We start from the raw sequence: 23,652 nt of genomic DNA, 5'->3' as shown, positions 1-23,652 counted from the left end.
GTATCCGCCGGCGATAGGAATATTCGGCCAGTTCGGTGGCCAGATAGTCCCTCACTCGCCGCTCGCCTCGCTTGAACACGGAGGATAATCCTCGTGGATTATTGCGGTATCACGTGGGTCCATACGTGCTCACGGGTAGGATGCCTTAGGACGTCGTATTTGTATGCCATGGAATACACCTACGTGTTTGTATCGCACGGCTTCTCCATGGAAACCCTTGCTAGGGGCCGGGCCTGCTGCGATACCCTAATTCCTAAATCTGTCGCCATAAGTCCTCGTTACAATAAATAACCCGACCGGTGTGTGTCTGAGCTTGCGTCTCCTGCCTCTCTCCTATCCACCATCTCTCCTCTATCTTCTCCTTCTTCTGGACCATCTCCCGCTGCTTTCTCTGAACTAGCTTTAAATAAGCCTACTTGCCGCGTTCATATGGCTCAATCGCTCCGTGAAAAACGCACTTGATCGCGCGTGATTCTTTACTAATTTGCTAGCGAGAAATACGCTTCATAATATATAGATTAAAATATTTTTCTTTGATATATTTTATTCTGGAATATCAATATAAAAATAATATGTAAATAAGATTAATAAATTGATAGCGAGATGCAATATGTAAGATATTTACATTAGAGGTCTTTTATTTTTTAGAAAATTTACTTTTTTCTTTTTTTTAAATCTTGCAATATTTAATTATGACTTAAGATCTATATTAACGCAACTGGTACTTTCGCTAGATGATAGCTGTTCAGCTACCATCTTTTATGATCTTTTGTTGAACACATTGCTGCTCTGATTTACATTACTTCTATCATGTCGCGCTTATTGCATCTTACACTAAAAGCGGGCACACAAAAAAAAAGTACGGTGGGCGTGAAATAATACGATCGATAAATCCTAATAAATGTCTACCTGCCTCGGGCAGACATATATAAATAAAACGTCGGTATTCGAAGAGCGTGATCAGGCGCATTCTATCGCGTGTGTGCGTGGTCACGTGCGTGGCCACGCATGCGCTACGTCCAACGATGCCATACAGCTTTATCATGGGCGCCACAATACACGATGTGTATATATATATAGTGTAGCACGTACTAATTGCAGTAGCGAGCCGATTCAAGATTTTTCGCGAAGAATCTTGGGGATGGGAGAAAAAAATGGAAAGCTTATAAGAAAGTAATTGAATAGAAATCGCGGCATAAATTTTTATGAAAAGAATTTTCTGCTAGAAAAATATATGTGACAATTTTTAGATAATATAATAGTTAAAAAGTACTCCCGTTGAAAAAATAAAAATACAACTTTAACAATTGTGTACACAATGTACATTATTTTTCGCTCGTGCACAGATGATTTATTAGAGATGAAAATTTGCAAGTGTACAACGAAAGAGGACCAAAAGCTTTGAAAATATTTGAACTGTCCTGCACACATTGAAAATAATGCATCTTGCAATAGCGCGTTATATCAATGGTTCAATTGGAATATTTATGCGAAAAGATGATAAGTGTTAGAAAGTGCAAGAAAAAAAGTCCACGCGACTTTATCATGAAATCGCTGTAGGAGATAACAGTAACGCGAGCTCAGTTGCAGTTTGCAGCAATACGAAGATGCATCTAGAATAACGAAGAAAGGAAAGAGAGGTAGACAAAGAAGAGGATGGCACAGTTGAAATCGCGAGAGAGAGAAAGAGAGAGAGAGATGCGTTTCGAGAGTGTATGAGAACGAGTCGTTAAGGGGCGGGAAAGATGGCGCAAAGGGGGTACGAGGGGGTCAGGAGAGGTGACGGCGGTGAGGAGGGTAGCGGGGGGGGGGAGGTGGCACAGCGGAGGATGAAGGCGGTGGGGGTGTGCATTGCGGATTTATTCCCGCCAACACATTCATCATGGCGGATTTAGCTGAACCCGTAACGCATTGCCGTGGATATATATCTGCTTCCATCCCTACCCTAACTTTCTCCCTTCTCCGTCCTTTACCCCTCCACCACCTCATCACAATTCCGACCGAATCCTCGCCGGTATATCCTATATTCTGACAAAACCTCTCTTTTTCAATGACTCCCTAACTCTTTCCGCGATACGTGAAGCGAAAGGATACTGGATCGTTTACGATGCTTCGAGTATTACGCTTCGCGATGGCATATTTTACTTACTTTGCAATGTAAAAGCAAAAAGATAAATATATATATACACCATTACGTTGCATTAATAAACTTAATCATTTACGTGTAATTATCGCTAGTTGGGAATACTTTCACGAATATTTTTTTTATAATTCGCATCGTAATAATAGATCTAGATGGGAAATTACGTCAAAACAAGCTACATATGTGCGCACTTCTTTTCCTACTCGTTGACCATTCGCGGCAGAAACAGACCGTAAATAGCTCTTTAATAAATCTTTGGTGTGCTATCAGCAGCTGATCGCAATGCATCATGGCGTCGCGTTGACAGACCCCTCTAACTACTCTTCACCCTTCATCCTCGTGCCATCCCCTCTCTTCTGCTCCGCGTAGATACGATATTACGGGGATTGGTATAAATCTATGGCTCATCCATCTACATTTTATCCCCAGAGAACCAAGACACCCACGTAGAGACGCGTGTACAAGCACACAGACGAGCCGAAACGTGCACAAATACCGTCAAAATCTTCCTTCTTCTCTGCTCCTCATATCCTGAGGGTCCCTATTCGCCCTTCTCCCTCGAGACGGTTCAAATCCGATCTCCAGCTCAACCTCCCCCCCCCCTCCCCCCGATCCCTCCTTCTCTTTCGCCTCGCTCGTTCCACCTGCTCTATCGAGATTCCAATAGCGGCCTTATCGAAGGCTTTGTACGATGAGGGATCGCAAGCTACCCAGGCACTTTCCGCGCGGTCCTCATGATATTTCACATTTATTATCATATTTCAGATATTCACAATCCATTCTTTATCAAGCCAAGACGTTATTAACAAAGTTGCGCAAAAGAAATTCGTGGAAAATTCTGCACTTCCGAAAATGAAAACTTTTATAAAAAATTTTCGTTAAATGCAACGTTATTACAAATAATAAATCACTTGATTATATTATAATAATTTATTGAATTAAATAATATAACAAACGCAATTTATATATGCTTTAATTAATCGTTTCTTTCGTACGACTGATGCATACATATGTTTTCTTTTCAATATGAGAAGAAAAAATATACTCACAGAAATTCTTCTAACATATGTAAATATATATTAACTGTACAATTATACGAATATTTTCTACAGACATTAATTGAATTGTATTTTATTCAACTCCGAAAGCTGATACTGCCGACTGGTGATGATTCATAAATGATGAGAGTCCAGACAATTCCTTGACGCCATTCTGTAAATATATACAGAAGGCAGCGCATTAGCTCAAAAAAAGATTCCCTTTTAATTTTCAGAACACTGTAAAAATTTGTTCGTCTATTTACTCATCGCATTGAATCCAAATCGAGTGCTAGTCTACAGATTAGATTTTCAACAGAAACACACTATTAATTAACAAAACACTTTATCCTATATGAACGAAAAAAAGATACATAAAATTCAACTCCTAAAGAGTTGATTGCAAAAGAAATTAAAAATTAAACATACGCTCGTACAAGAAATAAAATCACACGATGCACTAGTATTTGACCGCATGCTCGAGTAGCACTGAGGGGTTATCTTCGAAAAATCGACAGTTAAAAGGGTGGGAACGTTACGAGATAGGAAAAACTTGCTTAGACTTATTTCCCCGTTGGTTTAACAAAGTGCGATCAACGGCGGGATAACAGCTGCTCCGAGTGGCCGTTCCGGTGAGAACGGGGAACGGAACATTTCAAAGGTCTCCCTTCTCACCCCAATGCCTGTCTCTTCCTCTCTACGCCAAGTATGGCGCTTGTCTCTCGCGAAGATGGCTTTTGAATTTCGATTTAATTCGCATGTCGCAAACTGTGGCGCGCTCTTGAGAGATTTATCGTGGAACTTTTTAATTCTATATATTTTATGTAAAATATAGTCGCTAGTAGACATTCTTAACTACATTCTTATTTTACGTTCGCGAAACGTTCTACCAAAGATTTATATCGGAGGAAAAAGAAAACTCGTCATTTCTTACTACACAAATAAGTTATTCGCGGAGAAATACTTTTTACGCACAAAAGTCAAGTCACTACGTTGCGCGGAAACGTGGCACTGATACACCTCCAAACAGTACGACGCAGTTTCTTAACTTCTGCTTTCGTCATCAAACTTTCATGAGGCACCGAACGTCAAGCAAGAAAAACTCGCCGCGAAATTACCAAGGGCCCAGAGCTCGCTTCGGAAGCTACAGCTCGGGGAGGAGAGTGAGGATGAAAACTAAGCAAGACATGGCGAGGAAGAAAGGAAAAGGAAAAGAAAGAAGAGGTGTATCCCGACCCAAATTCTAGAGACGAGAAAACTTGGCTCGTCAATCTGCAGAACGGAACGAAGAAAGTTCCGGTGCGAGGACAAACGCTTGTCCTTTCGTTGTGTATCTTTGATACTTACTCCGCGACTGTACATGATGTTCGAAGCTTTTTCGTTTTTCGTTTATTTGTGATAGAGAACATTCAAGGCACGGCGTATAATCTCGTACGCGTTCCTCGTTATCGTATGTCGCGAACGCGTGTCGCGAAAATGCTGAATCGTATCAGTCGAAAAGCGAGAGATTAACGGCGAAACTTTGGCGGCTAAAACAGTGATTAAGTGCCGTTCACCAAAATCCAGTATTAAATTCGTAATAAATTCGGGAAAATATCGGGAATACGGACTAGGACTCGTAAATAACGTAGTTTAAAGTGGGAATTCATTCATGTGACATTTATTCACGCAGATAGAAGAGATTGCTACTCAGAAAAACTACAAGGGATGATGAAGCATGATTCTAATTGCTTGCTTACGAGAATTCCCAGTTCGTTTACTGCTCCACGAGAAATGTCAGCGGCATTTCGCATATTATACGAGCGGAGATGTGACAAGAAAACGCAAAAAAATATGATGCTCTAACATACAACATTTCTTAAACATAAAAACTGAAAAAAAATTTTAATTTTTAATACGATCTTTTGTTATATCGGTCTCGTTTATATCTATAATAAAATTGTTGTGTGTGGAAATATCAATCTAAATGCAATCAGAATATTTACGTATTAAATTATACAAAAATTTAATGAGAAAATTATTAAAATGTCAAATTGGGCGTTTGCAGCGTCGACCGATGTAAACGCCGCCATCTTCAAAGGGTTCTATAGCAGATCAGGCGACGTAGTATCAAAGAGCGGGCACGGAATATGTGCCGAGATTCGGCCAAATGATTTTTCATGACAGACGAGCGAGATTTCCAACACAAAGAGGCCCGTAGGTTGCGCGTAGCCGCGACGGCGACGGTCGTCGCTCGTATCTCACTCCGGCCATCAGTATTTTCTAACTTGTTTCACGTATTCCCTCCCGCACGTGCTCTCCTCACTGACGTAAGTAACAACATATATAAAAGTAAGTGACTCCCTCTCTCTCTCTCTCCCTCCCTCTCCCTCTCTTTCTCCTTCGAATCTCTCTTTCGACTCTCTCTCTCTCTCGCGGGGCGGTGATACAGGGTTCTCCTATCTGCGGAGTCTATCGGGCAGTAAACAGCGTGCGGCAGATAAGGCGAGAGATATATTATAGACTCCGTCCCGTCGCGTATACGGGTGTATACAGAACGAGAGGCTGTGTGATAGCTGGCTGGCTCTAGTAGCCAAAGCCCACGGACGCTAGAGCACGAAGAGGCGCGCGACGCTCTATATATTTCGTTTCTTTTTTCGAGCTTCGTTCTGGTAAAAACGCCGCCGGCGTCTGAATACTCGCGCGCGGAGGACGGAAGTCAGTTTGCAAGCCAAGCATGGGGCGGCGGCGCCGAGCAACCCCTTATTTTACTCCTTCCTAGTCGGTGGCCCAAGTAGCTGCCTCTCTCCCTCTCCCCTTCCGCTCTCTCTTCTCTTTCTCTCTCTCCTCGCTATCCCGAAGATCGACTCGACCATCCCCGCTCGTCGTCCGGACCCGGTTCACCGTCCTCTACTTTAACTTCTTTCGCTTCTCGATCTTTTTCTTCTTCGGCCAATGCTCGAATGCTCGATGCTACGATACATCACGTGCACGCTGTTGCCAGTTGACTTTCTATCTCTCGCCCCTTCCCTCCTTCCCTTCCATCCCGCTTTCCCTCGGCACAGACACAGAAATCTAACTCCAAACTCACCAAACGAACATTTATCCTTTCTCCTTTGGCGAACTGCCATCTATTCGCAGATTGAAACTTCTTACTGTTAGTAGGCTTTCGCGATAAAAGATTGAAGAAAAAAAATTGCGCTTCTTACAACTGCAATTCGTATTATTTGCCGTGTGAATGGAATTCGTTACCGTGCGAAATTATCCTCGCTGAGTATTGTTACAGTTTAGAAAACAGTCGCGGCTTTCGTCACGCAGCGATCGCCGCAGCATTTTTACGAACAATTTTCTATACGAAACGCTGAGGGGGAGGGAAAGGGTTATGCTTTATTTCAGCGTTATTTCAAAACGATGCCATGCTAGGGGCAAGTTATTATACCGCTGTTAGCCACCGCAACACCCCACGTTGATCTGCATAACCATCATGGTCTCCCCTACAGAGCGCTCTGGCCGTAGTAGAGTAAGACCGGCCCTTTACCGTGACTCGAGATCTCACTCAATAGAGCCGCGGCTATCAGCCAACCGCAAAAGCGATTACAAATTAACGTGACATTTCTTCGCGCTTTAATATGAACTCCCGTTACATTTCTCATCCCTCTTACGCGCACCCTTCCTCGTTCCCTGGGGAGCGAATGCGATTATCGTGCCTTTTGTTTCACAATTGCAGCTACTTCTCCGTTTTCTATCCAGAGGGAGAATGAATACCATTTATTTTTGTTCTTGCACCCTTGCGTCGAATTTAGGCCGAGGTAAGGGTGATGGCTCGTCTGCCATTTTGTATTAACGTGTCATTTTATAATAATCTTAGTTGTATCGAGCAATTTTTCAGAGAGAAAGATCTCGGGAAAATTTTTTCGAAAGATATTAAAGATCGAATTCTATCAACATCGCGATAATTAAAAAAATCAAATGTTATAATGTTAATACATAAAAGGGACGTTTTAAATAAAATGATTAATTCTCCTACACAATAGATACATAATGAATAAATAAGAAAGTAGGTAAAAAAAATTTTTTAAAAATTAAAAAAAAATTAATATTTTTTTTTAAATATAAAATAAAATATGTTGCAGATATTGCATTTAATAATATAATGAATTATTAAATTTAAAATGTATATTGAATTTTTCTTAAAGTGTATCTCACAATATGTCCAGTGAAAGCTTATAAACAGGAATATTTAATCAATTTTTTTTTTTTTTAATTTAATCTATCTAACAAAGCAGCAGCAGATTTGAAGAAAAGGAAAAATATTTGTGGCGTGTAAAATAAGCCGACAAAAAGTTATCTCCTACGTAGTCCTAGATTTACGAGATCCATGGTTCGTTTCCAAAGCCATGTTAAAAGTGGAACAACCTTGTAGAGAGAGCGAGAGAAAGAGAGAAAAGGTGTGCGACCTATTTCCCTCCAATTCTAGGGAAATGCAGTCCCGTTTTTTCGAAGAAGAAAAAAATTTTCAACGCGTGACTGTTCGATCACTGACATTGTCATGCTTCCGCAAACATTTTTTGGTTAGTTAGCCCCGTCACGGATTATTATAGCTCGAAAAAGCAGAATGCGCATTTCTCTATAAACCTCAAGGTTTTTGTAGTAAACTAAAATCTTGATGAGAAAGACTATAGATATAATTCGAAGATCCAAGGTTCTCTACTATTGTTAAAAAAATCTCGAGGTCGTGTCACCGCGATTTATTCTAATCTCATCCGTTCCATGATACCCGTTATAATTCATTAAAAGATATTTTCGACGTAATCAAAAAGAGCAGCTTTTACATTTGATGTTTATATAACATGCGAATATTTTATGATATTATATTTTAAATTTGTTATTAAATAAATTTGTTAATTTATTCATTTTATAATACGAAAATAGAATCGATACAATGAAGATTTTGATTTAATATATCGTCATATATTGGCTTTTATGTTTATCTATTACGTTTTATTTTATATATGTTATTTTCTAGTATGTCAATTAAAAAAATTAAAAATAGATGACACCAAACATGCATACAAATCTTCATTCTACTTGCTATTTTCCACAGAGCTCGCGTTTCTAATTTCGTGAATCTATAAAAACACCGAGACATCGCTTCCAAGTATTATCCACCGAGATAAAATTGTCTCTCGTATATTTAGTGGGAGATATTCTCGATGTAAATACTGAAAGAAACTGACATCATCTAGAAAACGCTTTGATCTCGTCATCTAGACACTTAAAATGTCAAAATCCTTATTAAAATAATTTATAATTCACACACACGCGCAGAAAGAAAGAGAGCTTTGCTTGAAAATTTTACTTTACGCGCAATTGTACAATGCACTTCATACTTTTATATTAATTTGATTAAATTTTGCAAATTAAAACAATAATATTTATTTATAAAATTTTTTTTTTAATTTTAATGATAAACTAAAAAATAAAATTAAATAAAATTAATATACTCGATGAATTAGAATTCGATATATATAAATACGTATATTTTCATGTAGATTACTACAATGGTATAAAAATGGTAAATTTAAATTACACAGTTGAAAACGCGAAATTAAATCAACAATTAATTCCTAAAGGATCAGGAACAGCCAATAGCAGCTGGACGTCGCCGTTGTCTTGAACGGGGTTGTCCAACCAAGAAATAATACAAGTGCACTAGGCAGAAGAGACCAACCTACCCCTTACTATCCGCACACCCGTCGCCCGCAGATAAATCTTCCCGCCCTCTAATTGGCCTTCCCTCCATTTCCTCGGCCCATACCCTTGGTCTCGACCTGTTCCTTCTTCTCCTCTCTCTCGCTCCTACACCTCCTTCTCCCCGTGTCCTCCTACCCTCTCTCCGCTTCATCTCATCTCTCGGTTTCTCTTCTCTACCTTCCCGGGCACGGCTCCAGGGAACGTTCTCACCCTATGCGCCACCACCCTTCCCTCCCACCATTCATCTCTAAACCGGCGAATTATTAGAATTATTAGACATTATATTGGCCGCAAAATGTCCGTTAAACCGCCAGAACTCAATTGTAAATTAAGATTTCTGATAATGCCGTGAGATGTATGCGTTCAAAACTTAGCAGCTATTATTAAAGTTTCAGATTCGTATATTGGTGGATGAGATTTGTTCAGTAGAACGAATTTATTCGAAGAAATTATATCGTCTCATACAATAAAGTAATAGAGACAAGAGCGCAAATACTATTGATTTTGTGTGAATGAAATTAATTTCTATTTGACAGAATGTATCGTGAAACTTTTATCTCACTTTGTAAATTGAAATGCGCCTAAATATTTTAACGAAGAAAGACGATTTTATATACGAAACAAAAGGGACTTAGCCCCCTCCCCCTCCCCCTCCCCCCTGCCTTCCCAAATTTAATATAAACGAAACTTAACCAGCCTTGCCGAAATGCATGAAAGTGCATGATTTGTGCTGAAATCGAAAATGATTCAGCACTCGTGAAAATAACAGATACTAACCGAGAGTTACGAGCGCATCGTTACGAATACGTGTAATATTTGTAGCAGCAAGAGAGTAACATCAGCGAGGCTTTCGCATAGTTTCTCTTTCTCTATCCTACACGACCATGGTTCTCTCTATCTCTCTTTCGGCCAACCAACCGCCTCACAGTTCGTTTCCGTGTTGTTACATAATACACGCTGCGGCGCGGTTACGGTGGATGAGGGATGAGGTGCTGCGTTGCCTAATAACCTCCCCTTTGCACAACACCCCCTCAAAACCCCCGACTGAATCCTCCTCCGACCCCCGTGTTATACCAAGCGCGCGGGATACGATGGTATTTGCGAGCGATGCATGCAACTATGGGCAAACCACCGTGCAAGAGCACGACGATATAGAAACACCGTTAGAACACCACTGACAAGAAAGAGAGAGAGAGAGAGAGAGAGAGAGAGAGAGAGAGAGAGAGAGAGGGAGGGAGAGATAGAAGGAAAGGGAGGAAGAGAGTATCCGAGGGCACCAGGTTACGGAGAGAGAAGCGTGAAGTAATTATATGAGGGCGGAGCACGCTAGGCTCATCTACACCTAACACATTCATATCAGTCGGCCCGAGCCAAGGAGCTGCTGAAACGTGAAGCTCGTACATCAGGATTTCGTTGCCGGAATAGTAGACTCCTCGAGGAGTATAGCAGAATGAGTTTTCGCACGGCCCAATCCGTTGCTGGAGAAATCCTTTTGTAGAACGAAAAGATAAGAGTTTTTAACGAGTGGCACGGCTAGTGCGTACACTTGTGATGTAACACAGTACAGAAAAATATATCGTAGAATCTAAATATATATATATACAAGGCGATAAATTTATAATTACCAGAGTATTTCAAGAAAGAGATACTGGCAGTAAAGGCAAAATATAATCTATTTAAGACGCGTCAAGTAGCCTCCACCGCAGCACCGTCGAAACGTGCGCAAAATAAAATCTTTTAAAATATGTCGCCGTCGACAAAAGAAAAATAATTGCGCGGCGAGATAGAAGAGAGGCGGAAAGATTAAAGAAGCGAAAGAAAAATGGTGCGGATGGAGGAGCGAGAGCGAGAGAGTAGTGTTATACATTTAAGTAGATACACCTATATAGAGGGACTTTACTGGGATTCAATTACCGCAACGTCTGCAAAGCACGCTATTCCCACACCCTTAAAAGACTACCCCTCGGCGTTGTGCGCGCGTCCCCACCTTTCCATCTCCTCAAGAACGAACAGGTGCTCTTGCGCCTGCTGTAAATTGCTCCCCCTGTAATCCAAAGTAAAGCGGTCGTTTTATCCGCGCCATGGCGAGATGGATGCCTCGCTACTCGTCTTTTCGCGTAATAGATTGTAGCTATGCAGCTAATGCCCTACCCCCTTCTCCCCGCCTTGAATCAAATTTATATTTTTTTGCCGTCTAGAAAATGTAATTCTTTATTCATTCGTTGGTAAATGTTATATATATATTAAATGTACAAAAATAAAATCTTTATTTTATACACCGTAGAATTAGAAATATCGTGTATTTAATTAGATGAGGATATAAAATTAATATACACTTTACAAGTAATTAATTGACGATGTGCAATATATTTTCCAAATTATTAATTAAAAAAAAAAAAAAAAATACGTACGAAACGTGAAATTTAAGATTTTTATATCTGCATAACGTAAATATTGATAGCATATATACATTTTTGTATATTGTTTTATATAAATAAAATTTTTATTTTTTTTTTATCTGAAATAAAATGCGCTTTAATATAAAAGCTATACGATCCGAATCTCCGAAATGTATGATTTTCGAAAATCGACCGAGTCAGCTTTACGTTTAGATTAAGGAGCCGGGGATCTCCACCAAGTTATAACTAAGGATCAGAGAATAGGAAGTGTTGCGTGAGGCCAATAGCAAACTTACGCCTAGATCGGTTATGTACCTTCGTTCGGTTCGAACATAGGTACATAATTCATCGGGCGTGCACCATTGTCGGGAGCTTCATTAATACAAATGGCGTCTGCTGAATTCTGCCCACCCCCCTCCCCCTTTCACCCCCTTCCTCCTCCCCATTCCCCTCCGACCACACTCCGGTACGTGTGCGATAGTAACGAGAGGGCTTCCGTTCGTACGTGCGAGTCACACGACTGTGTGCGTTTATGCGTGTATATCGGCGACCGTATATAGGAATAGAAGGAACGACATAGCGGGACATTCGCCGTTGTACGGGTGTGTTGTGCCACCCCTCGGAGGCGCCGAGACGCGCGGGACATATTTTTGCAGTCCTTGTCGACTTTCATGAGGGAGTCTTTCCGCAATAACATATTAATATCCCGGCGAGCGTGGCGAGACTTATGGCTGTCCGTGGAAAGCTCAACTCCGGATCAACGTGGCGCCCGTTAAGGCGGCTCCACATCCTGTAACCGCCGATGACGCCGCGGTAACGAGTGCTTTTTAAGTGTCGTAAAGCAAGCGCCGCACGTCCGCCGCATCGCCGATATCGTTAAAGAATTGATAACGATCCCGCTAGGAAAAATGTGTATGTATTGTGTACGCGCGTCGCTCGTAATATCTTCTCGTCGATAATAAATATCGCGCGCGCTCGATGGGAGAGATATATCCTCGTTAATGATTAGGAGAGGCACAGTCGTCGTCGCAATAGTCTCGATTCTACTTTTGCGACGTTATTTAGAGAGAACGATAATTGTGCGCGTACCTAAAATCTCATTCGCGCGTATCGAGAAGGGTAATAGACGACGGGATCGGGGAAAGTGGATGTGGCTGCGGGATTGGACTTGCTACGGCCAGGGCCGCAGACAATGAAGCGTAAGACGTGTGATTAAGTTTACATCGCATTTATTATTTTTTTTCTTTTTTTTTTTAGCAATCGTATAATCAATGTGTAATATTACAATAGCGTTCGAAACCGTCCCTAAGAACGCTCGGGGATATAATCTTAATCATAGACGGCTAGTGCGGCCCTGGTCGCTGTCGGAGTACATACAATCAGGATTCAAAAATTTGTAAATAATCAATATTCTAGTATGTTACAAAAAGGAAGAAATTTGCCACGAAACATTTACACAAATATAACTAACACTACGCATAAGGTAACGCCTATCCCTAACAGGACTACGTGCCTAATTGATAACGCATAGCACAGCAGAGCAATGAATCATCTCTGTTTCGAGATTCACAAAATAAATAACTATTAATATTACATACCTCTTAGAAATACTGCGTTTATGTATTACTTTATTTCTCTTTCTCTCTCTCTCTCTCTCTCTCTCTCTCTCTCTCACTCTCGCATCCTCTCTGTTTTTTAGCGGCTATTCGTATACATTCATTTTAACTAGAATAAAGTTACTGTATAGGAGATAACGCCACAGATCTCTTTATACAGAGCTGGCGTCTACGTACTTTATATACGTATATTATTATATTTGTTTGTAATGTCCATCTTCTGTTTTGCTTCTCTCTCGAACCGACGTTGATGAAAAAAAAGGGGAACACTTTTTTTTTTTTTTTTTTTCGAAAAAATTTTTTCCGAATTTATTTCCAAAAGGATATCCGTCTCGAGACCGCGCATTTTTTTGACCACTTTGACAGGTACTTAAGCAGACGCACATCATATCTATATATAAATGTTTCTATACAATATTGATAAAATATTACCGAATATCAACATATATATTTTGTACCAATAGAAAATATCGTATCGTTATAATTAATCTCGCTTGCTGCCGTTATATACGTTGTCAAGTAGTATGACTCTAATTAATAAAACGCGCGAAATGAAATAAAACAGTCTTTTGATAACAAACGAGCGAAAGTTACCAGTTAGCAAAAGCAATATTGGTAACAATATAAACGCTTTTTCGTATTGCTTCGCACGCAGATAATAAAAAAAATAACAAAAACATAACATCAACAGCAATCGTTCTATTTTATCTATGCCTTATCTCTTTCTCTTCATCTTTCTCTCTCCCTCTTATCGCAAAAAGCTATATATCGAGTGCGCATTTTCGAGAAGGAACGTATGAAACAAAGAAAAATGATGAGAATTGTAAAAAGAAACATGATAATTTTGTACATTGAGTCGGGAAAAAAAGAGTCGCGCTTCCGTTATGAACGTTAACCGACTCAATCTCGCCCATCGAGAGAATTATAGAGATGCTTCTACTTCCTATATTTTAACCCTATAAGTAGTTGTAGCCTTTTCCTTACGTATTTCAGTTTTTAATCTGCGTACAACCTATCGCAATGTACGTCAAGAATGTGACTCTGTTTTCGGTCGATTTTTCGCAAACGCCACCCCGGACCCGCGGACGTTGGCTGATTGGCCACCCTCGATAATTCAACCCTTATCTACATGCTACTGCACCAAAGCAGAAACTACAGGTAGAGAGACCAGAAAGGGGAACGACTACAACACACCGCTAGGCTTATACGGATGATACTGTGTGTACTTGGATACTGATTGGTCTGGGAGCATATCGGTCAAAGTGAGCTACGGGAGGTAGCCGTGGGGTTTGGGGGGAAAGGGGAGGTTCGTCACTCACCGGGTGCAGCATCCGATTCGCCGCAACCGATAAATTGACGATCGACAGATACGCACATCGACCATCTATTTGGCATTGCAGAGACAGCGGGTGCAGCCTGCCACTCACCTGAAACAGAAACAGAAACCACGGAGTTAGCTTATACATGTTTTACGTGTTTTATCATCGACGTAAAATTAAATATTTCAAGAATGCGTTGATTTTTTTTCTAATAATGAACGAACATAAAGTAAACATAATTCTATGATAATAAAATGCGGAAGAAATTATATTTTATATTATGTACACGAGAGGTAATTTTACTAGATAATTAAAAATAATTAAAAATTTAACATTTATTAAATATTTTCTGCAGTAATTTATTTATACTGATTAAAAAAAATTTTTTAATTTTTTTCTAAAAATGAATAATTGCCGTCTCTTTTTGAAGAGCGCACATCACGTGAGACCGAATGTTTGAAAGTTCGACTTGGGACGTTCATATATACAGCATGGTAGGGACGCGACGGGTCGAGCCATGAACGCTGGTTCAGCTTCTTTTGTAATAGAATGAATGCACATGGTACCTCGTTCGGTTACATGCACGTTGAGCCTGAGCTTTCGTAGTGTTGGTATATTGGAATATCAATAGTTCACGTTAAGAGCGAAAGGGGTTTATCTAGAAGATTTTACGGCGAGAGCCAGCGACAGAGAGAGACTCTTCAATTTTCTTCCATTTACAAATTACATGTGTAATATTATAACTACGTTTAAAAAAAAAATGGGAATATTGCTTGTCGTATAAAATTCTGAAAAAAATAAAAGAAAAGAAGAATAACGAGAAATTTCGGACTTTAAATAAAAAGTTAAATAATTTGACAGATAAATCACAGATAAATCAATCTGATTTTATTTATGAGATGCATTATGTAATATACATGTAAAAATAAAATACATATAAATGAACCAATGCTAATAAGATATTATTGAGGCTTTGGACGACGAACAGTTCTCCAAAATTCCCTTCACGATTCGAGCAACCCTTGTTACTTAGAAATTGTTTACACACACTTGTGTATCTCATTTACGCCGCCGTTTGCAGTTCGGCCTAGAATCACTTCGCCTATCCGGGAGTACACGACGCTCCGAAACTGGAGTCTGGCGTACATACCTAAGCGTCCTTCCTGCGCGCATTTATCAGGATTTCCGAAGGAAGCTAGAGTTTTTAAGCCGCCATAAATTCTCATACTTAAAACTCGCAAAAACCAGAAACACGATTCTCGATATGGCGCTGCAAAACAACGTCGTTTATTTCGTGTAATTCGCCGGGCCACTTTCTCTATCGAGAAATAAGAAACGTCTAAATTATAATTTCGTCAAAGTGTTAAAAACGCCGTCGTATTATAAGACATCGCGCGCGCACGATAAATCAATAAGAAAACATACACCGAGTATAGGGAGATGAATTTCAGTATACTCTCTTTTTGACTCACGTTTATTTGAATAAATCGTGTAAAGAAAAAAAGAGAATTTTTATATATATATATATATATATATATATATATAATCTTGGTATTTAATCTATTTAAAATCAGAGTGTGGCAAACATATTCGAGGAAAAAGCCGCAAGAATTAAAAAAGAATCACGATTAACTTTACATATGTATATGTATATGAATGGCTGTGTTTTTGCATGGATGATGTGTGTCTAGAAAAGAGAGGAAGAGGGGAGAGAGAGAGAGAGAGAGAGAGGGGGGTGGAATTGAGCAGGGAACAGTTATTATCTATCGCTCTCGTTACCACAGGTTGCTCGTAAACCGGCCGCATCAAGGGGTTGGGGAAAAGCGGGATGGAGTGCAGAAGCATAGGTAGAGGTGTAGAGATAGGTACCAGTGCTCATATCGTCGTCGTCGTCGTCGTTTCGTACCCCTCCCTCCCCCCTCCCTCCCTCCCCCCCGCATAGCGCAGCACCAAATTCCCCACCCCTCACCACCGCTCATCGGTTACCCCAGCAGAATATCACACGGGGAGTGTGAACGGACGGCTGTGTCTGGGGGGCTGTTCGAAAATCTCGACTCGCTATTCTCTACGCTTGGCCGATCGCGAATGGAAATTCAAGGCCGATACTCCGCCATAAAACTTTTAATTATACGTGGCAACTGTCTCTCCATTTTATTAGCGATCCCTCACTTCTGTCGATGATAAAACGAACAGAAATATATCGATAATTATACATATATATTAACGATAAAATATATAAGTGGTAAGCGTCTTTTTACTATTATATCTTCCACTACTAAGAGTAAGGGCTGTTTTTAAAATGTATATGCGGTTACAGAAATTTTATCGATGAATGAAATATTATTACGACCCTATATATTCATCAGATACATAGATAGCCTTTGAGAAACTACGTCAATTCGTAACGCACATGTATAGAAACCGCGGCGATAGGAAATATGCGATTTCTGAAGGCGGAGAGCCAGGTACGTCCATACGATTGCATGCACGTGCATGCGGTCGAAGCCCTAACTCTGACGTGCAAGTGGAGGGATCGGCGAGAGTTTCGAATTGAGATCGAGTTTTTTGCGCCGCAACGGCGTTGAACGAACGCGAGTGCGCGCAACCCCCGCGGAGCAACAGTGGGCTCGTCTCGCGACAGGGGGCAGCATCACCATCGCCGGCTCTATACCGATATTGTGTAGCGTGTAGTTGCTACGAGCAGCCGTTGCACCAGGAACTCATAAATCTCCGGGGATATAGATGGCTCTAGTGTCGCGTGAGGTTGCAAGCTACCCCATGCAGGGTGCCGTGGAACGCCCTCCCGCCCTTACACCCCTTGTCCCCCTTTTACCCAGCCCGCTTCATCGTCCCTCCTCGTCTCCCCTCGTCGTCACCCATCCATTCCATGACCGAATTACCGGAATCCCACCTTCCGGGCTGAAGGTGGACCTTTCCGAGACGTACGCCGCTTATTCTTCAATGCTGTTCAAAAATGCATGGACATATCGAATAGTACTGTCTCTGCGCGCGCTTAAAAATTGATTAATAACGAATAATGCAATAGCACGTCGTCGGATGGAATAGAATCATTTTTAAGCGATGGTTTTTATCAGAAAGTGAATGAATTAATTATGTATCGTAAAGCGTAAATAATTATTTCTCCAAATGTTTTACAAAATGTTTTACTCTCGACAATGTTTGCAGCATGTAAACATGTCACATTGCGAAATAAATTTGCACTGAATTGTCGCGGAATAAATTTTACATTTATCGTTATCGAGATTTATAAATTGAAAAATTGAAAAAGATTTATCGAAGATCATTGTGTTACTAGCATTTATGGTGAATAGAGAAGAAAAGAAATGTAAGGACTTAGCTCTTAATCTCTTCCACTTGTGCCCCTGCTGAGTTTATACCGTAGACATGACCGATGCTCGCAACACTATCTGAAGAGAAATATTTCTTTACACGCGCTAGCGAGTTGAAGTGAAAAATATCATTCCACATTTTTGCAATGACGTATGCTCTTATAATTTGAATGAAGATAGTTTCGAACGTAAGAATTAGAAAAAAATATGAAACTTTAAACTACTAAAAAATCTGATCTGGATCATAAATTCATAACATTTTGAAACACAATCGAATGTTTAAACTATTTAAGAATATATTATTCGAAAAGTTATAAGGGCTCTAAAGTTTTATTATAAAATATAATCTATACTTAGTAGGATTAAAATATTAATCAACAGAAAAGATTTTAGAATATGTGAGAGAGGACTAAAAATATGCCTACAATAATAAGAATGAATTATGTGTTGATATGACTCCGGTGTAAGAGTAAAACGAGTACTTGGAGTAGCTCGGAGAAAAAAGAAAGAGAGAGAGAGAGAGAGAGTGAGAGAAAAGGGACGGGAAAAAGAGGAAAAGAGCGGAAGATCCAGGGACCAAACACAGCCAGCCAGCCAGCCAGCCAGCCAACCAGTCAGCCAGCCAACCAAGCTAGTCGGAGAAAGAAGAGAAGGCGACGCTGATGATGAATCACTCGTTAGAAGTGAGTGGGAGCGAAAGAGAGAAAGAGGGGAAAAGAAAAGGAGCAATAAGAAGATGATACCATGCAAAAAAAGACTCGGCGTTGGAACGCGCTAGAGCGAGTCGCTAACTGACTTATCTACACATCAGAGTATGCGGCTCGTTCTTCCAACCCGGCGTCAGATGAAACGTTTTGAACATTTCAGGCGTCAGCTTTAATGAGATTTAGAGGAGCATTCGCTCGACAGTTAAAAATTGCTATAAATATTCGCGAGAAATATACGAAGAAGCAAATTAATAAACAAATAGGCATTAAAATTAATATAGGCAACGTAATATACAGGATAGGCCGAAATGTTCCGGCCAGATTTTGAGATTTTATAGGAAATTTAATTCTGAACAAAAAGTTTCTTTAAATATGGGTCAAAAAATATTTCCTTGAGAAATTAATGTCTAAAAATCTCTGAAATCACGGTTATTTATAAACATTTTTACAAATATAAGAGAAAATATACGTTTTTTAACAAAAAATACCGAACTAAAAGTTGTAGAGAATTAAATTATCTTTTAAATGTGATCAAAATGATTGTAATATGTTTCAGTGGTATTTCAGTTTTCCTATGGTGATTTAAACAATGCAGAAAAGTAAATTTTTTTAATGTAGTAACCAACAAACAAGATAAACATTAAAAATTAGTTAAAACCGTAACAGTATGTATGTGAAGAGTAAATGAAGATTATTTAAAAAAATTAACTTTTAATAAATGAAGAGTATTTTTTTAAAAAAACTACCGTCGATAGCGAAAAAACACTTTTTTGTACATTTGAAACCGGTTATCTCAAAATCTATAGAACATACTAATCATTATATATTTTTACAAATATTCTGATATTTATAAAAATGTATAAAATAATTATGATTTCAGAGGTTTTTGGGCGCTTTTTAAAGAAGCATTTTTCGACTCATAGGAAACTTTTTGTTCAGAATTAAGTTTCTCATAAAATCTTAAAGTTTGATCGGAATGCTTGGATCTACCCTTTATATACACTTTATAAAAATTCAGTTAACAGCGATTTAAGAAATCTAAAATAAATTACAGTGCGATGAGATCGTTGATGATTTCGGAATTTATCACATTTTTACATCAACGTGTACAAGCAGCACTTAAATCTTATTGGATACAATGTTCTACGAAAGGATAACGATCGAAAAGACGCCGTAACCAATCGGCAACGAGAAAACTGAATTCTTCCCGTGGGCATGTCGGACAAATCTGAGGGGTCGGCTTGCCGAGGAAATTGGGTTCGTCTTACGGAGATCTACCTACAGGAGTGCACAAGTAAAAGAAGTTTCAGTATCATCAAAGAGTGTCTCGACTCCCGCGCGTTTATACGCTCGCACACCGATAGGGCTTATATAGAAGTTGCGTTCGCTCGGTCATGGGTAATGGTTTTACGAGCGTCAAGGGTGATATAAAGAAAATGAAAAACACACCGGCACTGTTGCCGGCATGCACGGCATGTAACTAACTACGCTACGTCCCCCTTCCTTTCCGCATCTACTTCTTAAGTTTGTACAGTGAGGGCAAAACTCTCGCCGCTACAAAATACCTCCCGCAACTTCATCACTTCAATGAGAAGCGCGCCAATTAATCATGCACCCCCAAATTATGATTATATGTATTGCTCATATTTATGATTACTATTAAATATTTATGGAATTTTAATTTATATGACAAACATTTTTTTAGTAAAATAATATTTCTATAAATAATCTCTTTTTATTGTTCTTGTTAATTTAATATTAATTAAATTTATATTATTATTATATAATATATATAATTATATATAATTATATTATATATAATTTAATTAATTTAATTTTATATTATTTTTATTCAATCTTCTATTAAAATCGACGAAAAAGCTCCTTTTTTATCTTTTACAAGTTAAGGCATTAAATGTTTTGTAAATAACTAAATATATTTTTTTCTGAATTTTTGGAATTATTCAAATAACGCTGACTTATGTACTTACTCATCATAATATTGAAATAAACTTTCAAAAGTTTGTGGAGAAGTGCACTGAATTTGCTCGTATCTATAGTTAAAGAAAGGGGAAGATTTTATAAAAGTTAAGTATAGGATGATAAAGGGTAGGAGATGAGAGGTGCCAGTTAATTGTGATACACTTTGCGGAGAGGTTGCACCGGTGAGCGAGGCTAGTGTTGTTCGACTATACAAAGTTTGGAAGAAGCGGAAGTATGCGAAGAAGGTAGCCACAAAGCTTTTCGCTCTTTTTTTTTTTTGTATTATTTCTCTATTACTCTTTCCTCATTCACGTTCAGAGAAAACTTTTAGTTCATCACGTTCCTGTTTAATACATACAACTTACGTCGCCTCTAAAAATATTTTTGGTTCCTTTGGAAGCGCAATAGTATATAGTAACATTCTCGTTTACATAACTATAAGAAAATGTATGCAAGAAAGTCGTCCCCTGTAATGCAAATATAAAATTATTTCCCTCGTAGAATCATAAAACGTGTAAACGGAAGGACGATAAATTGAGCGGACTATATTTATCACAAAAATACGCGAGAATGTATTTAACTCGTTCCTCACTTTTATTCTAATTTGATCTTGTGCGCGGCCTACATAAGTGAGCTGTCGAGACACCAGAAAGTGAATAGAGATTGATGGAATTAATCGCACAGAGAGATATCTCATGATGCAATGTACACTGACACACTCGTATAATTGTACCTGTTGCCAGATGAAACACGAGTTCTTTCATTCTCGAATGAAACGTATGGATAGATTACTCATTCCTCCTGTATTAAACGAAGCGTGTAATAGCACATACGTCGCGAACGATCGTAATCGTCTGAATTAAAAGCTACTTAGCCCCTCGCTTGATTTACAAATATCCTTATATCATATAAACGCGCGTGAATGAACTTTAATAGTAACAATTCTTCTTAATTTATATTATATTATTAACATCTTTCTCGAAATTCAATCTGATTTAAATTTTTACTCTTCTCAATTTACATCTTTTAAAGTATTTTAATTTTTTACGATATATTTGATTATAATATTATTAGAAATAATTTAACAATCGTATTGCAACTGTGACAGTTAAATTGTGTGTGTTAGAAATAACTAACCGGGCAGAGCGAACATATGCTACACGGCGCACAGGCTAGTTGACTCTCGGAAGGGAAAGAGAAAAAAATTATGCGGACCTTAGGTCTCGTGTTGAGAATTTCGGCGCGCAACGTTACCCATAGCCTGTTTCACGAACCGTCTTGTCTCATACCCCGTCGAATAAGAGACGGAAAATACGAAGAGGAGACAAGTGGAGAGAGAGAGAGAGAGAGAGAGAGAGAGAGAGAGAGAGAGAGAGAGAGAGAGAGAGAGAGAGAGAGAGGAAACGACACCGAATCCTCTGTTTCCCTTTCGCCTCGCATGGTTCTTCTCTATCTCTCATTGGACTTCGAAGCCTGGGGATTCTCGGAGTTTTTATATCGCGGTCCCTTATTGTTGTGTAAATGCGGTGCAATGGCGCCGAGAGCCGGAGTACTGCTCACTTTTTAATGCTAATATCGTCGAGTGTGAGAGTAGATTTTAAAAAATTCATACTTTACTGCGCGTACGATGAGCACCGAAAATATATACGTAGCTATTAAGCGATTGCGGAAAGATAGTTTTTTTTTTTTCTTGTAACTTGATTAAATCAAAATTATTAACGATAATAAAACATCTGTAATTAAAGCTAATGCTTATATTGTTTAATTACATGCAATTGCATTGCAGTCTAAAATTGCATCTCGTGTAAAATATTAAAATAAAAAAAAACTTTCCTATATTATATTATACCAGTTCGATAAGTATATAATTTCTAAACTAGAGATTAAATGATAATGATAATTAAAATCTAAATGCTACAGCGATATAAAATGTAGCGCGGAACATCGAGCCAAGTCGTAAGATCTTCCCTCCTTAATCAACCTTATAACAACTCATGCTTCCATTTCCTCCATTAGCCTATCTACATGGGCGTCTTAAATGAATCTGGTTGAATGAAGACTTTATGAGAATTGAAACGATATCGGCTAATAATGATGGCTATAAATGTCATGATAGAATCAGCAAGCAGAATTATTATCTTGACGCTCGATGAGAGGCGTGAAACGGTATAATAAAGTAATAATTTAAAATTACGAAACACGCGTAATATCGAAGGAATCGTTAATGTACATTATTTCAAAAATAAAATTCGTAAACATGCAATCCAAATTGATATATATTCCTTGTAAATTCTATAATTTGGTGAAAGAAAAATTTAAATACATAATTGTGTATCTTAATAATTATATCGCGCGTAATATAAAAATGAGAAATATATTATTTTGCAAAAATTCTGAGATGTATTATGTTATGAAAATAATTGGTAGAATTAAAAAATTTATCCTCACATCTTCGATGAATGGAAAAATTCATCGATAAACTCGCAAAGCGATGCGATTTCGCGTTCGATTATCTCGGAATTTTTCTAGGACGGCCGTGTGTACGTAAGGTAGGTCAGGGTCTGATTGCAGGAAGGAAGCAGTTAGGCCCGGTTAAAGTCGTTAAGCCAAGTTTACGAGGTGTTACCGGGAGCGTAACCTGTAAATCTCAAAGGCGAGTCGCGAGAGGGAGAGAGAAAGAGGACGCGTGCCAGTGGCCGCCCTTGGAAAGGCCGCGGAAGGGGTAATGGATATAACCGGGATGTAAGAACCGAGGTAAGACTACTTGGGCGCTATAAACGCTTTTATGGATCGTAAAACGTCTTCCTTTACAGCCAATAAAGATCCCTGACCTACCAGTTTGGCGAGCGGCTAAGTGAACGCGCGCGCGCGAGCGAGAGGGAGAAGCGATGGTGATCGCGCATCGATCTGTCGAAATCGCGCTTTACTACGCAATAAAATCACGCAGCGCGCCGCCAGTACTTTATTTCCTCTTCATGGGGCTGTGAGTCGCGCGGGATTTATTGGATTATTGACCGATAGCTCCGGGGAATGCATTCGCGGGGAAAATGTGAATAGCTCTGCCGACTCAGCGGCGCGAGTTTATACGACCAGTATCAGTGTGCGCGCACATGCACGGGCGGCGACGCATCGACGATTCGGTTCACCATCGTCGAGAGGGAAACAGGAAGGTCGTGAGTTACTATATAACCACGTCGATAAAAACAAACCATAAAGCGCATTACGGGCGATCATCGAACTACCGTTCAATATATCCTGCTTCGTGGGTAGAGGCAACTTCCCTAAATTGAGTTACACGTACCGATGGAGAAGTCGGTAAGATAGACACAACGCGTTACCGACAGACTAACCCTGATTCGTGCTGC

At 39.3% G+C, this 23,652-nt stretch overlaps 1 protein-coding gene and 1 long non-coding RNA gene across 4 annotated transcripts in view; one reads left to right on the top strand and one right to left on the bottom strand.

Moving 5' to 3' along the window:
* The window catches only part of LOC126849026 (uncharacterized), a 104,559-nt gene that overhangs the window by 6,620 nt on the left and 74,287 nt on the right, over positions 1-23,652 (top strand). The window lies entirely within an intron of this gene.
* LOC126849001 (homeotic protein ultrabithorax-like) overlaps positions 3,221-23,652 on the bottom strand; it is a 112,243-nt gene continuing 91,811 nt past the window's right edge. For 2 of the 3 annotated variants that reach the window (XM_050590453.1, XM_050590451.1), the window contains one exon: positions 12,525-14,355. The gene's annotated coding sequence lies outside the window, so the exon portion shown is untranslated. Of the gene's footprint in view, positions 3,356-12,524; positions 14,356-23,652 lie in introns of those variants that run through there. The other variant, XM_050590452.1, reaches the window with a different exon arrangement.

The sequence above is a fragment of the Cataglyphis hispanica genome, chromosome 4 (genome assembly GCF_021464435.1).
Source record: "Cataglyphis hispanica isolate Lineage 1 chromosome 4, ULB_Chis1_1.0, whole genome shotgun sequence".
In the NCBI taxonomy this organism is placed as follows: Eukaryota; Metazoa; Arthropoda; class Insecta; order Hymenoptera; family Formicidae; genus Cataglyphis; species Cataglyphis hispanica.
The sequence above is the reverse complement of the archived record's forward strand: the minus strand, read 5'-3'. Positions and strand labels throughout refer to the sequence as shown.